The 17673-nt window shown below is 37.3% G+C and overlaps 1 pseudogene; it reads left to right on the forward strand.

The window, feature by feature from the left end:
* Positions 1-1238: 1238 nt before the first annotated feature.
* Positions 1239-17038, forward strand: LOC128215367 (furin-1-like; annotated as a pseudogene).
* Positions 17039-17673: the final 635 nt, after the last annotated feature.

Raw genomic sequence — 17673 nt, forward strand, 5'->3', positions numbered from 1 at the left:
AACGGACACATTTATTAACGAGCGTACAAAGAAAAATCGTAACATCGTCACCATTTGTATTGAAAGTCTCGCCTTAACTGACCAGTAAAGCTCTTAGTTTCGAAATATGTATTTCCCGATGTTGGAAGGGAAAGGAATGTAATGAATAAGACGGGAAATGATTTGTTCCGTATGAAAGTGTTTTTGGTCATTACAAACTTGTTTGTCAGCTGACCAGTTGTCAGTCAATACATATACATGTATATTGATTTATATGGGTCATTTAGCGTTGGACTTTCGTTAGTTTAAACGTATTTAATTTTACAACGATTGTGAAACAAGCTATTGCAACTTATATTAATCACTCTCGTTGGCACGATGTTGCGCGAGAGTGTCGTCTTGTTTTGTGGGGGAAACCGGAGTACCCTGAGAAAACCCACTTGTCCGGTTTGGTGACCACTAACCAAACTCAAATGCGCCCAGGCCGGGAATCGAACCCGTGTCGCCTTGGCGAACCACTGCGCTAACCGTTATAAATATGCCAGACAAAATCAGAGATATTCAATCATGAAGTGGCATTTGATGCAAATACATACTGCAAATACATACTGCATTCTTCTTGGATAAGAATGGATTGTTGAATGTTGGTGTTGCATGTTTGTGTGTTTGTTTCAGCATTGTACAAGCGCTACATTGCAATTAACTTAGTCGAAACTCGCTATGTCGAACTTTATGTTCCGGTTTTTATGTTTAACTTTTTCAAATATTTTGGATTCATTTAGTCATGTTTTGTTTTTCAGTTATGTCGAATGTTCGTTATCCCAAAGTATTTCCCGAGGTCGCAACGACTTCGACATAGCGAGTTTTTACTGTATTAAACATTGAACTATTCGATATGTCTGTCTTTTGTAGGCAATGAACTGTGAATACTAGTAGTTAGGGAAAAATTTGTTTAAATACGCATAAATATTGATTTGTGATACGTTCATAAGTGAGATTAGTTTACTTACATTAATACCGGGGATGGGGGGCGGGGGTAGAGAACCCTTAAGTTAGTATTTTGTGGTTCTTATATACGATAATAGAGTTAATATGAGACTAAGATCTATCCAAATGTAGACATCTTGTCTAAAACCGAAATAAAAGCATTTTGATTAGTTAGATAAATGGGCAATATCAAAACAAGTGTTTTGTTTGGAGTAAGAGCTTAGCAAGTACGAAATAACGCGTTTTAGCTTGTTTAAAATGTTTTGAACACAATGGCAGATCCCCGATCTAGTGGTAACACACTTGTCTGTCAATCCAGGGGTCGCAGGTTCGATTCCCCGCCGCACAACTCAACAAAATACTAATCGTATTCCTGGAGGGACGTTAAATGGGGGGTCCCGGGTGACCGTGGTATAAACTAGACAGTGCACTTTAAAGAACCATAGTTGCTCTAAACATGGTTTTAGTCTGTCTGTGCACTTTGCTCCAAAGACATAAAATGACTAACAATCTTATCGGAGCACTCACCGAAGAGGCCTTGCCCGAGTGCGAGTATAAATAAACGTACATGCCCACTTGTTTTGCATATTATGCGTGAGAACTGAAAAAAGCAGGCGTTATTATCATTTGTTTGATGTTGGTATCATACTTTGACCAAGGACTGTCAATTTAAAAAAACCCAAACATATTTATACATTATTGTATTTAAAAATGGTATTTTTAAAACGAAAACTGATTCTGAATTTTTTTTTAATTTAAATTCAGTTATAAATTTTAAATGATTTTATTAATACTTAATAATCAATCCCCATTTTACACAGAACGGTCAGACACCAAGCATGTACGTGTACGAGAGCTGGGACAAAGGATATACCGGAAATGACGTCACGATCGCCATTGTTGATGACGGCATAGATACATCACATTCGGATCTCAGCTATGTAATATGGCTTTACCGCTAGGGGAGCGGTATATTTATATTTTGCAAATACTACTAAAGTTTGATGTAACGTATTTTTTAAAAACATTTTTATGCATCATTTGTCAACCTGTTCGCTTTAATAGGCACATGCGCGTGCGTGTGATGTTATTTATGTAGTCAACATTATCGGGGGTTATACCAGGATTTGACTTTGGCAGTGGGTGCACTTCGGAACACCTCAGCCATTTTCCACCGAAAACACACTCGGATATGAATGGCGGTTTACAATGTCAGAAATCTTGACATTTAACTTAGCTGCAAGTAGATCGCATAGAAATTTCAATTTTGCAGTTAAAAGTAATGACTTTACACTAGGGAATCGTATTTCTTTATGTAATAATACACATTACCGGCTCTCTCTCTCTCTCTCAGGATACGCTGGTGGTTCCCTGCGTTGAACTTCTTTTAACACGCTAATTATACGTCAGAATGAAAACAAAATATACGTGCCAACAGAAACATCGGTAGAAGACCAGGTTGCGAGACACAGCTCCACGACGTGAACGTGACCATGGTCGTGTAGCTGCTACAAACGTTATAGTAGGCTGGAGAATGCTAAACTGATATTACTACGCGATCTACTTGGAGCGTAGATAAATGTTAATATTGCTGACATTGTTATCCGTCCATATACATCTGAGGTTGTTTTCATTGGAAAATGGCCAAGTAATTCCGAATGTCTGTATATGTAATACTTCCCAACCTCTGTATTATCGGCCAATATGTTTGAGTGGCACGAGTCAAGTCGTAGTCTATGACCAATGCAGTAAAACCTTCTACCTTCCTTATATTACAGGACGCGTCCCTGAGTTACGACTACGCTTATGACGTAATGGATCCGGCCCACGTGGATGCATCGGACGGGTAAGACCTCGGTTTACATTGATAATCGTGATTGTTTTCTAGGATCTCATAGCCCAATTGTTTTTTATGCCCGTCCAGATTCCTTTGCTTTAATCTGTTGAGTGAATTCAAACTTAGTCGGTACGTTTTTCGTTAAAGCTGCACTCTCACAGATTGACCATTTTTACAACTTTTTTATTTTTTGTCTTGGAAAGAGCAAATGTTTGCCTAATTATCTGCAAATCAATGATATAAGATTGCTGACAAAAGATCAGAGCGTAGATTTTCATATTTCCGTTCGAAAATTAATGTTTTATGGCCTAAACTAACGGTTTAAGAAAAATGCATAAAACATCATTTTTTTTTAATATTAACATAAAAAATAAAAAAAAGTTGTCAAAACGTTCAATCAGTGAGAGTGCAGCTTTAAATCGTTTTCCCTCCTTTTTATCTCTGACCTGAATTTTTTTATAGCGTAATAATAAATCGATTGCGTTAGATAAAAATGCTTTTACCATTAAAGTGACACACTTATTCAAATTCAATACATACAAATGTATAACAAACATAAATTTTGTTTCATAAACCTTTAACAACTTACTTAATAATGCATTTATGGAAAATACTAATTACCGATAAGAAGGTTGTAACGTAACCATGTACTAAATAGAAGAAAGCGCATTTTTTAATGATTGGTGAATGCTAAAAGATTTACTGTGATCTACTATAGTCTCATAAGGTAGAAATCCCGTGTTTTGTGCTTTCAAATTAAACTTGGTATATTTCATAAGAACCATTGTTTTCGGCATTTATTCACCCTTTTTTAAAAAAAAAAAAGAGAATATTATTAATTATGGTAAATCTTATTTGGGAGTACTAGTGCATCTTTAATTATTTGCGCGATAAATTGCAACTGGGAGGCTATTCCAGATACAGGTGTTTAATCCCACATGGGGTCGGTATTTACTTATCCAATTTTGATATTATTATTTATTGAGCATTTGTTCTCCTATTTTCCAGACACGGTACAAATTGCGCGGGCGTGGCTGCAGCCTTAAAGAATTCGGTGTGCGTAATAGGCGTAGCGTATAACGCTAACATTGCAGGTAGGTACGCAGGCCTTTTTCTAATCATTTTGGGAAAAATTAGGTCGCGAAATATGCCATTTTGAGAAAAAAATCGCTTTACATGAAAAATTGGAAATGTTTTAATTAAAAGACAAGCTTTTCTGTATCCTGCAAAAGGGGAAATTATTAAAGTAATGTTTCCCTATAAAGCGTAATATGTTTTCTTTATTTGTGCTTTATGTTTTCTTTTGTGTTTGCTTTCTTATGTGTTTATTCTTTTGTTACGATGCACATACACGTTGACATATTTCGTGATATATGTTGATTGTGAAATGGACGATGTACATTGTCCACGTCGGAAATAATTTGTCTGTCTGTATGTCTGCATGCTGTCTGTCTGTCTTGTCTGTCTGTCTGTATGCTGCCTGTCTGTATGCTGTCTATCTGCTGTATATGTTGTTTGTCTTTTGTTTTTCTCATCCGTCCGTCCGTCTGTCCGTCTGTCTGCCTATCTGAATTATCGATATAAAAAGCATAAGCAATATCAACATTCATGACTTATTTTTCAATTCAAGTCGTACGATTACTTGACTCTTACATCGGGGCAACCTCAAGCATGGAAGCGCTCGCTCTAACCCACAAACTCGACTACGTGGATATTTATAGTAACAGCTGGGGCCCGGTGGACGATGGAGAACTCGCCACTTTCGGATGTCTTAGAAGAGGCGTTAAAAACTGGTGTCACTGATGTAAGTGAACTATTAGAATATACAGATTACTGCTGACTATTGAATGAGTCTTTGATAAAGTATGTGCATTTATCTGTAGCAGGGTGAGGATCACGTGACTTAAAGGGGTTCTAACACGGGTCAACACGGGTCACAACCGATGTAACAATACAAGTGCGTGACGTTAATTTCTAAATTGCTTTTTTAACGAAAATTATATGAATATATTTTTAAGCCTATTAAAGACTATGCTACTTTCTGCTTCTACCACGTGTAAAATATTTTAGATTTGCTCGTATTTTAATTATGCAATCCTTGGCCATTATTTCAGCTTTGCATCGTTCTACAAAATTCCGTAAAGTTGTAATTTTAGCCAAATATTGCATAATTAGATTATGAGCAAATCTAAAATATTTGATATTAAACATATTTGAACCCTGTAAGTGACGTGATTCCTCACCCTGTTTAAGAGAAAAAAGAAGTACCAAGACCGGTCATCTATTGTTACACTTTCGGCTACGATAAACAACCCCTAGCACTACTTAAAATCTTTTTTTACATCCAGACTTTATGAAACAGACATTAGAATTCAATACATCTCTTCATATTTATATTCGTCTACGCCCTTTCAACTAGAAAATATTACATGCACTATTTTATTCAAAAATCATGACCCAAACATAGGCACTATTTTGTGCGTAGTAATATCCGGACAGATAACTGTGGTCTTGGGCAAGTAATATGTATTTGGAATTTTACATTGACATGTGCAAGGTGCCGTATTTTTCCCACCTCAGATAAGTAGATCCAAACATTTAACCATGCTAGAAATTCTATTCTCCCACCTCAGATAAGTAGATCCATTAATTTAACCTTGCTAGAAATTCTTATCTTGCCCACGGGCGAAGATAAAATGCCCGTATGGAACTTCTTTTAACGGTCACCACATTTTAATTACCTCCCTTGTTGAAGACTGTCGTCTGTAGCGCATCATGGAAACCTTGTCTTGCGGCAATATTTAGAATGCTATTTAATTATTTCTCGCTTCAAATGTCACCAGAAAACAGTTTTCACGCACCTTTCAAGAAATAATGCTTCACTCTTCTTAGAACTATTTAAAGACCGATCACACCATTTATATACTCTGAATCACTGCGCAATTATCCATGACAACCACGAATTATCGCATATCCGTGCGCAATTATTTTCACTAAGCACAAAAGAGTTCCAGCAAAAAAATACCTTTTTCTTAATTTTGTTTAACTTAGGTGGGAGAAAAACCATCTACCATAGCCGCTCGTGTAAGATAGGTTCATCCCGACCCTGGCGCAGGGTATTTTGCGGAAACTGGCAAAACACGCTACGCTCGGGTCGGAATGAACCTATCTTACACTCTCGTCCATGGAAGATACTTATAATCTTGCCCATGGGCAAAGATAAAACAAGTACCCGGATGGAACTCCATTTTAATGGTCATCACACAATTACCTCCCTTGTTGAAGAACGTCGTCTGTAGCATTATGGAAACCTTGTCTTGTGGCAATATTTAGAATGCTAATTAATTATTTCTCGCTTCAAATGGCACCATTAAAAAGTTTTCACGCACCATTCAAGAAATAATGCTGCACTCTCCGCAGAACTATTTTAAGACCGTTTTGACTATTAACATAATCTTAATCACTGCGCGCATATCCGTGACAACCACGAAATATCACATATCCAAACGCATTTATTTTCACTACGCACAAAAGAGTTGATGCAAAAAAATACATTTTTACTTTAGTTTGTTTAACTGAGGTGGAAAAAAAAGCATCTCACCATAGCCGCTCGTGTAGGATAGGTTCATCCAAATCCTCGAGCAGGGTGTTTTGCGGAAACTCGGTAAACCTCGTTTCCGCAAAACACCCTACGCTCGGATCGGGATGAACCTCTCTTATACTCTCGGTTATGGAGGAAACTTATAATCTTCACCTCCCTTATCATGACGCTCGGTTATCTTTGTAGGGTCGGTCAGGCAAGGGCGCCATTTATGTTTGGGCTTCCGGAAATGGCGGGGAGGACGAAGACGATTGCAACGCAGACGGTTACGCGAGCAGTATTTATACGATCGGTATTAACGCAGTCTCTCAGACCGGGGCGCCCACGTACTACGCCGAGTGGTGTACTTCCGCCATGGCCGGAACGTACAGCGGAGACGATTCTAACCCGGACATAGTAGGTTACGTTTTAGAATTTGCCATAAATACAGTCGAAACCCGTTCGCTCGAAATCGACGGAGTCGTCGAGAAAAATTTGAGTGAACGAAAATTCGAGCCAAGCCAAGCCAAGCTGACCTCCAATTGGTTCTTTTTCACCTGAGGATTGCTTTGTTATCGAATACACTAAAACTTCCGGAAAATTGTTCTAGAAAATGTTTTGATTTTCTCCTAAATCTATGTGAAACTTTAAGTAAAGAAAATTTGGAAAACAGTTACAAGAATTTAAAAGTATTAATAAGTCAAACAGTGTTTGTTACAGTTAATATATGCTTAGTCATAGAACGAAATACATAGAAAACTACAGGGAAAAGCTCAGTAGTGAAAAAAAAGATAAAAGATAAAAACCCTGTTGGGAGGCCCAACGAAATGACCCAAAATCTTTAATTCATAAACAATGTGCTTCAGTATACGACGGGACCCAACGACGACTGCGTGAGTGATTTTTCCGGGACTTCTGCCGCCTGCCCTCTGGCTGCCGGGATATTTGCGTTGACGCTCGAGGCAAAGTATGCGTGTATACAGTTGGCACGTTTTTTAATAATATATTTATGCACAAGTTAATTGCAACCACGGCCCCCCAGGTCCGGGGGTATATCGGGGATACCCGGGGAAATTGGCCGTGTTTTTACTTTCTAGGTGGCCCCCAGTGCCGGGTGAATGCGGTGGTTTTGTCTTGCGCAAAAAACGGCCGGGAATGGGCCTTAACTAGGGTCCCTGGGAGCGGGGGCATTTGGCGGAGATTTAACCAATAAATCGTCCTCGCAGGGCGGAGTTCTTACCCGGGCTTGGCTGGACCGAAAGTCAAAGTCCCCACTATTTTGCCGGACCTGAGGGGGCCTTGGTTACAATTGACTGGTGCATTAGTAATAGTTTTTTTTTATTATTATATATAATACATCTGCATTTTCACTACTCTCCGATCTCGTGATACCTACGTCATGCAGTTTATGACACGTGCTACTATGGGACAATGTCTGGCAAACGCAGTAATCAGAGAATACAAAATAAACAATAAAAGATAAACATTATATTAAAACACACAAAATGTTAACCTATGGTTAAACTTGAGTTTTGGCTCAAGACTTTTGTAATAGACCAGAAAATACAACAGAGTCCATTTGAATTTTAAAATCATACGCGAGATTTCCAGAATTCAATACAAATCAGTTTTTTTTTAAACATACCTGGAATAGTGTTTGGTTTTTCAAACTAGTTTCATGTTTATTCAGGAGTAAGAATGTGTGATGATTTGGATATATTAACAATTAACAAACTTTAAAATACGGATATGGAAGGGAAAACTCCAATGAACTGGAAAACTTCTGGCAGTTCTGACTTAAACCTAATTGGAACTATATTACATACTAATTCTATATATAACGAAGAATAATCTAGTACAGGGGAGAGAACCCAGATACAATAAATAATTAAATCAATGCAGTTTTCCCTTCTGAAAATAAATTTGTTAAATGGACTACTCGTACCCAGTAGAATTGCTGGTTAGATGGAAGAACATATATCCTTTACATTGCCAATCAATTTATACACCAGATTTTGCAAACGAATATTGACGTTCATACTCTAACGCCTTAGTATTTAAAGCTTGGTCATTTTCCTTAGCATGGCCATGTATTTATGTGCAAGTCGAAAAATAATCCACTCTTGTTTTTTTTTCAGTCCGGACCTAACATGGCGAGATATGCATCACTTGATTGTAGAAACGGCCAATAATACCGGGTTACACTCGAACGCTTCCGTCTACACTAATGCTGCTGGAAAAGAAGGTAAGTAAAGCTCGTATCAATTGACCATTAATGTTGAGTACCAATGTTACGTGGTTTACTCGAAAACGCGTCTTTTAATACTAACTTTGCTGTAAAATGACTGATTTAAGTATCCATAATAGTAAACATATAAGGTAAGGTCTGTGTAATCGCGAAAGCATCTTTCTACGCTAAGGTTCATTCATATACTGCTGATGTCAATTTATCATAAATATCCATCTATAAAACGTCGTGTAAAGCTGTTGTCAAATGGCCGTAAATGTTGTCTTTAGTCAAATTCCATTCAGACATTCGACAAAAATGAAATAGAGGATAATTATGTATTCGTTTTAGTGTAAGATCGTATTTTATTTAACAAGTGTCATAGAAAAGAAAGACATAATTTGTATATTTTTTTTGTATCCCTTCGCTACGTAGGCGTCTGTCACATAACAGTTTTAATCGCCGATGTCGTCACAGATCCACCATTTTTTCACTCAACCAATACTTCAACTATATATAGCAACATGTTCACATGTCAAACTTATTTAATCGTCATGCTTCAGTGAGTTATTATTTTGGTTTCGGACTGCTGGATGCGGAGGCTATGGTGGACGCAGCACCCTCATGGCTGACTGTGCCTGACGTTCTCTCCTGTTACGAGTTTTCCACTAATATAGGGTACGGACAAATTAATTAAGGTACGGACAAAATCGTACCCAAATATTACTACGCTTCTATCATGGCTTAAAGGGGATTGGGCTACAATTTGAAATGTAAAAAAATATCAAATTGTTGCTTCACTGTTTAAAGCAGTGAAATATTAATTTTATTTCATTTATAAATCCATATAAATCTTTGTAATATATAAAATGAAACACTTTTGATAAATGATAATATTTTTAGTAAGATCTCATTGTAAATATTTTACGCATGTCATGAAAGCCCATTTCACCCATAGCTGTTTAAGATGAAACAGTTAACTACAAGGGGTGTTATTCAATATTAGTCTTACTTGGATATCAGAACGATGTAGCTAATCGGAGTACATGTTATAAATAGCGGGCCCATACAGTGAATGCAATCACTGATGTATGAACGTAAGATTGACTTAAGTTGTGTATTGAATACCATTCCTGGTCCAAATCGAAAAGTTAACATCGCGGTTGTAATGGTAGATAGAAATGTGGGTTATATTTCAATATTTCCATTTTTTTCTTAAACAGTCGAACCCCGTTGGCTCGAACTCCCAGGGACCGGCAAAAATACCTCGAGCCTCAGGAAATTCGAGCTATGCGTGAATGCTTTCTTTCAGCAGAAAAACATCGGTCCTTTACATCCAGTTCGAGGCAACGAGGGAATCGAGCCAAGCGATTTTGAGCCAACGGGGTTCGACTGTATAAGTATAACATGTTTCGTTTACCATAATCGTTTTCAGGTCTGACACGGAAGCTATTACAGACACACTCTCGATGACGGCGTGCCAGGTGGCCTACATTGAACACGTGACCGTAAAGGTTCGCTACACACCTGAATGGCGCGGGAATGTACAATTGGGACTTTACTCTCCGGGAGGGACGGAGGTGACTTTATTCAGGTGCACCTGCAGCTTGGTTTTTGCTGTGCCGTTCATTAATGGTCAAAGATTTACATCTTTAAGATTTTAGTGGTCTACATTATACTATTTAAACTACCCGATAACTTGGTACAGCCACTGTTTTTTTCTACCGCTTCACTGATTAAATCGATAACGACTAGCTGCTGATTTACTGAATTGAATGTTTGGGCAAACTTGAGAATCAAAATATGATATTGACCACTTATTTATAATCAGTACCGTTTTATTTTCTTATGATTCAAAACGAAATCATTAATCGTCAGATCTACTTCTTGACATGACATCTTAAAATAATTAATGCCCCTTGGTTACAAAATCAGACGAATAATGTAATGCGTATTGAAATAGTGCGATTTAAAAGTGCACGTTTTAAGATTGCAAAGTTAATATCTTAAACAAATTTTAGTGAGGAATCGAAGGAATAGATAGTTATAGATAATTCACAGAAATGTAGATGGAAATGTGTTGACTAAAATACTCTGCCTTAAATAACGAACTTCAAATAGTCAAAACTTCTTAGCCAAAATCGGGCATAGTTTGATTAACTTTACACAAACAATAAACTTGCAATGATTTATCAGTTTATATTACAAAACTAGCTAATTGTATAAAAATCATCACTTTACCTACTCTTAGGTAATGACAGGCACTCATCAGCTACAGTCTGGTGCCACTCAAGATAAAAAATCGGGTTCGATCGTTATTGCCTTTGAACTGAATGGAAAACGTAAAATCCCGCATGTCGCGTCTACAGCCTTTCAACGCTTAAAGCGCTTTGATTGTAATAGCTGCTCTCTCTCTCTCTCTCATTTTCATTTTGGCATTGTCAAAATGTCATTATATGTCGGCGTCTATGCAAGATATTCACTTGAAATTTAGTACACATAATAACCATGACAATTCGGACATATATACCAAATCACGAAACTCTTATTGAAATACGTTTGAATTCTTCTCATTGACAGAATTAAACTGAAAAATGTATTTTAGTCTGGTATAAAAGGGGTTGCGCTCATGTGTATGTAAAATGCACTATCTGTATGACGAAATACAGTGTGACAATTCATTTGGAGTGTTATAATTAAGATACTGAAGGCTGGAACCCTTCGAAAAAGTTTGACATATATTCAAATACTGTTTTTGAAGTCCACGATTTGTATAGCGTTAGTAAATCGGCTCAACAAAAGTCTTAAAAGTTAATTTATCCATATGTTTGTGTATGAGTCCTTGTGGGCGTGAGGTTTTGTTGTCAGTTTTCTAATTTGTCCTTGACTGTACCAGCGTGGGTTCGCACCCCACAAAAACCGAATATAGTTTTATACTTTAAGTGTATTCTTTCTGCAATTTCCGTTTCAAAGAGTACACAAGTGATTGACTACATTATACAATCGAACCCCTTTGACTCGATCTCACAGGGGCTGGCGAAAATACCTCGAGCCTCGGAAAAGTCGAGCCAAGCGTGAATTCATACATTCAATAGTAAAGAATCGGTCCGATACATCCAGTTCGAGCCAACGAGACAATCGAGCCAAGCGAGTTCGAGCCAACGGGGTTCGACTGAAGTTAACTTTTAAGCGTGAATTATTTGAGTCTATGATATTTTTCTTGTATATAAACATCGGTTATTGTCTCAAATGGTCTTAGAAAATGTGCAGAACACAATTGTAACCATTATACTTCAAGAATAACAAAGATTTGAAAGTTAACAACGATGACGTTAATGACAGGTTGTTACCGTTAACAAAGTTTGGAATAATCTACCCAATGTCAGTTACGCAAGTATACAAAAGTCATAAAATTTTATTCATGTATTTTTTAGCGCGCGGTACTGGGACTATGCGGAGGAGGAGACGAACCACCAGTTTATGACCGTCCACCTGTGGGGGGAAGATCCGGTAGGGGACTGGACTTTAGCCCTTAACGCCACATATAACGCTGGTTGTAAGTCTGCAAGCCTTATAATAAAGTAATCCGAAGAGTATGGATATCGGTTTGGGACATGTCTATATCTTAAAGAAAGTTGCCAATTGTTACTTTGTTGTCAGTTTTTGTTTGCAAATTGCTATTTTAGTTTCTGTTCGTTTTAATGATATTAAGATAATGGATTTTTTACTTTTTAACTAGGGTTTCGATTTCATTTCCAAACAAATAGGGAACAGTGTGTGTATACCATGTCGTAAATTGCGTCATATATGCTACGTCGGAAGGCAACATTTTTCCTAAAATAAAGATTTAAATCAAAGACAACTTTTTATTACCTACACCAATTTAAATAAAACAAAGGGCAGTCTATGCCGCTTACAGAGCCTCGCCTTCGTGTTATTACAGAGGTTTGATAAGGTGATTAGTTTCGTCAAACACTTCGACAAACCTTTTTCCAAAATATTGTTTTGACAGTGCTCCGTCAGACGGCTGTATTGTGAAAAGGTTTGTCGAAGTGTTTAAGAAAACTAAACTCTCAATCAAACTCTGGTAAAAGACCGAAGGCGGGCCTCCGTAAGCGGTGTAGACTGCGCTATATTTCATTTGAAATGTTGAAGAGATAGTGAAGTTATCTTTGTTTAAAGTCAAAATATTGCCTTCCGACGTAGCATTTATGACGCAATATATCACGTGGTATACACACCTTATGACGTTATCAAACTCCGGTAATTAAACGAAGGCGGGGCTCTTTAAGTGCATTCTTGTTTCAATTAAAATGGTTTTGTAAAAGAAAAAATATATTTGATTTAAGTCTTCATTTTAAGCAAAATGTTGCCTTCTGGTGTAGCATATATGACGTAATTTATCACGTGGTATACACACACTGTTACAGTGAATGTTCATTTTTTTTTACTTCCTTTTAACATCTGTTCATAACATAACATAACATAACGTTTATTCAGCATTAAATGACATATAATCTATAGCCAAAATGCAAAACATATTAAATAAATCATATGAAACGATCATATTAACGAGCAACCTTGCAAAGAATACTTCAACACATATTTTGCCAATGGCCAACACAGCAAAAGTTCATTACACTTTTATCATCAGACAGCAAGAAACTGTGCAAAGTGTTTGTTAATTTTGGTTTCACGCATTTTTGTTACGATCGAAAACTTAATAATGTGAAGAATATTTTTGATACTAAATAATCTACTTCTCTATTGACCATGTATTTGCTCTTCACGATGTTTTGTACATGATTTATGTCATATGTGATGTCTCATGGATATGAATATTGTAACATTTAATGTTGAATAAATGATATGTATGTATGAAATCGTATTTCAGGGAACATGAAGCTGTATTCCTGGCAGCTGACTGTGTACGGCACCGTCACAGACCCGACCGCAGGAGCACCAAGTGGTATGACCTAATTAATGCTAATCGCGTGCTGTATCCACTTATAAATAACTGGTTAACTTCTTGTTTGGTAAAATATTACCAAAACTGTTTGTTGATAGGTCAATATTAATTTAAAAAATACTATTAGCAAATCAAAATGATTTAAACATGCAAACTAGCCTCAAGAATTGTAACCTCGCCCCCCTCCCAGGTCCGGGGATTAGCGGGGACTTTGACTTTCGGTTTAGCCATTACCCCGGGTAAAATCCCCAACCTGCGTGAACGAACTGCTGGTAAAATCCCCGCCAAGTGCCCCCGCACCACAGGGACCCTAGGTTAGGCCGATTCCTCGCTGTTTTTGGCGCGAGGACAAAACCACCGCATTCACCCGGCACTGCGGGGCCACCTGGAAGGTAAAAACACGGCCCATTTCCCCGGCTATCCCCGATATACCCCCGGACCTGGGGGCGTGGTTACAATTGACTGGTGCATAATGACCCCTTGTTGAGTTCTGCTCATTTTTCGACTTATGAAATATGAAAAACACAGCAACTAAGATGTGGACAGGTTCAAACACCATCAGGGTTTTAACGAAATGGTACAAGCGCTAGCTACTCGGTACCTAGTAATTTAGTCAGATTTTCGCTGTCTCTTAAATCGACCTAACACACATAGGTGCCTTGTATTAAATAAACGACTTAACTCTTATGGTCATACATCATTGAATTCCTTCACTTTAAAGGTCCGTTACTTATATTGAGTAATCCGATTAGCTACATCGTTCTTAGATTCATTGAATACCAATTTGAATTAAAAATGTCTTTATTGAAACTATTGCTCCCTTAATTTTCAGCCGGGTCGCTAGGTGGCGCATGTAATGGCACTGTATCCTGTTCCGGTTACTCGAAAGCTGCGTGCTCAAATCCGGACAACGTCTGCGTCAGCTGCTCGACAGGCTACCATATTTACAGCTCATATTGTTACCAAGGTAACTCGTTATAATTTCTAAAATTGTTCACAATTTCTTTTCGCTCTTTATGTCTTCATGTCTTCTTCAGAGCTGTTTATGCTATCTAACACCCAGATGTCAACAATTCAAAAGAAAGACTCTGATTGGCTGACGGACAGGTCGTCAGAATGTGACTCTCTATGGTTCGTCGTGAGATCTTTAAGCAGAACGTATATCTGGATATCTTGGGTTTTAATCAAATTGGTTTGAAGTGATATTTTTTTCTGTGCAATATCATACCATGTCATACTATCGTAAAACGAGTTTCAGCATCTTATACATTACAGCACATTATCAGTGTTCAATAGACAACAATAATATGAATGAGAGGTTTATTGCTGTACTCTCACAGATTGAACCTTTTGACAACTTTTTAATTGTTTTGTCTTGAAACGAGCCTATTTTTGCGAAAATGCATGGATATTTAAGTTCAAATATTGATGTTTTATGCATTTTTCTTAAACCGTTGGTAAACAGTTTAAGCCATAAAACATTAATTTTCGAACGGAAATATGAGAATCTGCGATCTGATTTTTTGTCAGCAATCTTATAGCATTGGTTTGCAGATATTTACGCAAAAATGCTCTTTCCAAGACAAAAAATAAAAAAGTTGTAAAAAAAGTACATCTGTGAGAGTGCAGCTTTAAAACATAATTATACTTTTATTTACTAAAATGAATTTTACAAAATTTTGATGTAAATGTCATACGCCTATATCTTGATAGACGGACGGCTTAACGGCTACTGTGACGACAGCACCCCGTGCCGCTCCTTTTCCGGTGACCTAGAATGTGTGGACGGCAGGTGTGGGGAGACGTCAGGTATTTACGTTCGATTTATATGATACATGTTTAAAACTGTTGATCTTAACACTAAAATCAAAAGTATTAATAGGAAACGTATTTAACTATACACATTTTTTAGATTTGTATTCTAGTTTAGTTTTGAATATGGACAATAAGTTCTTAGTGTAGGCTTTCCAAAACCGTTAATGGTTGACATTATGCTGCATACTGGTATCCATCTTTAGCTCATGAATAAGTAATGCGGCAATATTACGTTAATGATATCATATCGATTCATTATATGTCTATCGATTTTGCTTTCCTCAACAATTTCGACTGGGGAAATGACCGTTCTCTTGGTGTGCCTGGTTTAGCCATAAGATAGCCAGTTAACAACTAAAACAGTCGAAACTATCAATTCTCTATACCTGAAGTAAGCCCCTTTCTTTTCTTGCAGAAGATGACAATACATTGCTGATAGTAGGGATAGTCTTAGGCGTTGTTGCTGTTGTTATCATCGTCGTTGTCATATCGATAGCCGTCTACATGAAGGTCAAGGCCGCCAAAGCGTCTGCCTCAGTGGCGCCAGAATTTTCAGTTCCTCCAGGTTAGTTCAATAAGCAGTTTTTTTTAAGCCAAACTTATTGCCATTCAATAGCATATGTGACGCAATCTGTGAAAACTCGGCCACAAGTTAAAGTAACTTAACGCAAGAAATCATCCTTCGTCAACTAGCTGGCTTTTTAAGCGTGACAGTGGATTTATTTTCACTGCAAGTTATCTACAGACAAGACATCTAAAAAAAGCCAATGTGACGCTGTTAAAAGAAGTGGATTTCTTGCAGTATGTCATTCCGCCTGTTGCCTGGATTTCGCAGATTACGGCACATATATGCAAGTGGTTAAATCTTTAGCTTTGATCATTATATTAAAGGTGTAACTCGCTCATGTTTTTGTAAAATGCACTTGTTTTGGTTTGACGAAATCAAGTGTGGCAAATCATTGAGACTGTTAAAAGTAAGATACCAAAAGCTGGAACCCTTCAGCAAATGATTATATTTGCTCAAATATTGTCTTTGATGACCACAATTTCATTAGCGTTTATAACGCTTATGGTCACTTACGGCGTTGTTGTTGCGTGATTGGTTGATTGACATGTGCACACGATGTTATCAATGTATTGTTAAAATGTTAAAATATCCAACATATTTGCATAAGTCCCGGTGCCCTAGCGGAGAAGGCGTCGGTTTTCTATTTTTCTTGACTTGTTGAACCACAGACATTAGCCAGTCCCGTTACCAAAATAATGATTGATTGTTTGTTTGATATACCCACTAGCAATAGCTATAAACAAACAAATCGTTTTTACCCAGTGGATAATGTATCGAATTTGAAATTGTAACGTACCATTTTTTTGGTATTGCAATGCTTTTATTGAAGGGCGTTTATATAAATGCTAACTTATCACTGAGAGAACAAAATCTTTTATTTGTATTTGTATAATTTGCATGCATGTCTATGAGTGTGCATTTTCATTACTAGAATAATAATAAAAAAGGATTAAATAATCGTACTTCAATGTTAGATGTAGTTTATAATTCAGAAAGTTAAAGAAAAAAATATGTTTATGTTATGTTTCTTTTCCTCAGCAGACACGAACGCTTACACAAACCCCGCTTACAGCTAGTATGGTGGTCAGAACACTGACGTTGGCTAACAGGACATTCACTGCTGGCAGCAAGAACGGAAACAAGACACGTTACATGTGCTATACATTTATTTTACTGTTATTAAAGCGTATTGTGTTTATATTATGTTGTGATAAGTATGTTGCAGTTTGTTGCAGAATTATAAGTTACGGCGTTCGTAGGTGACCCGATATGGGATATACGGGGCAAAGAAAACCATACCGAATATGGTTTCCTGCGCCACGTATATCCCATATCAGGTCACCCCTAACCCCGTAACGTATATATCACGTCGACAATATGTTAACATGTTTAAAAGTTTCAATTATTCATCAGAATATTCATCGGAATCGGAAAATAGACGCCATTTTGGAACGATATAAATTTGGTGACCGATGCGTTGAAATTTCCGTTTAATTATAATGATAATTATTATCGCTGATGCGTTGCTATCCTCCGTGTAATGGTAATGATTGAAAGTGTCTCTGTCTAAATGCCAAAGGGATTAAAATGTGCCAACCGTTGCTCAAATGATATTGAACTTCCGTCCAATTTTAATACTGTGATATTTCCTTCTTAAACGCCATTGTCGTTAAAGAAGGACGCCTTTGTCGTTTAAGAAGGACGCCTCTGT

Source organism: Mya arenaria, chromosome 13 (genome assembly GCF_026914265.1).
Source record: "Mya arenaria isolate MELC-2E11 chromosome 13, ASM2691426v1".
Classification (NCBI taxonomy): Eukaryota; Metazoa; Mollusca; class Bivalvia; order Myida; family Myidae; genus Mya; species Mya arenaria.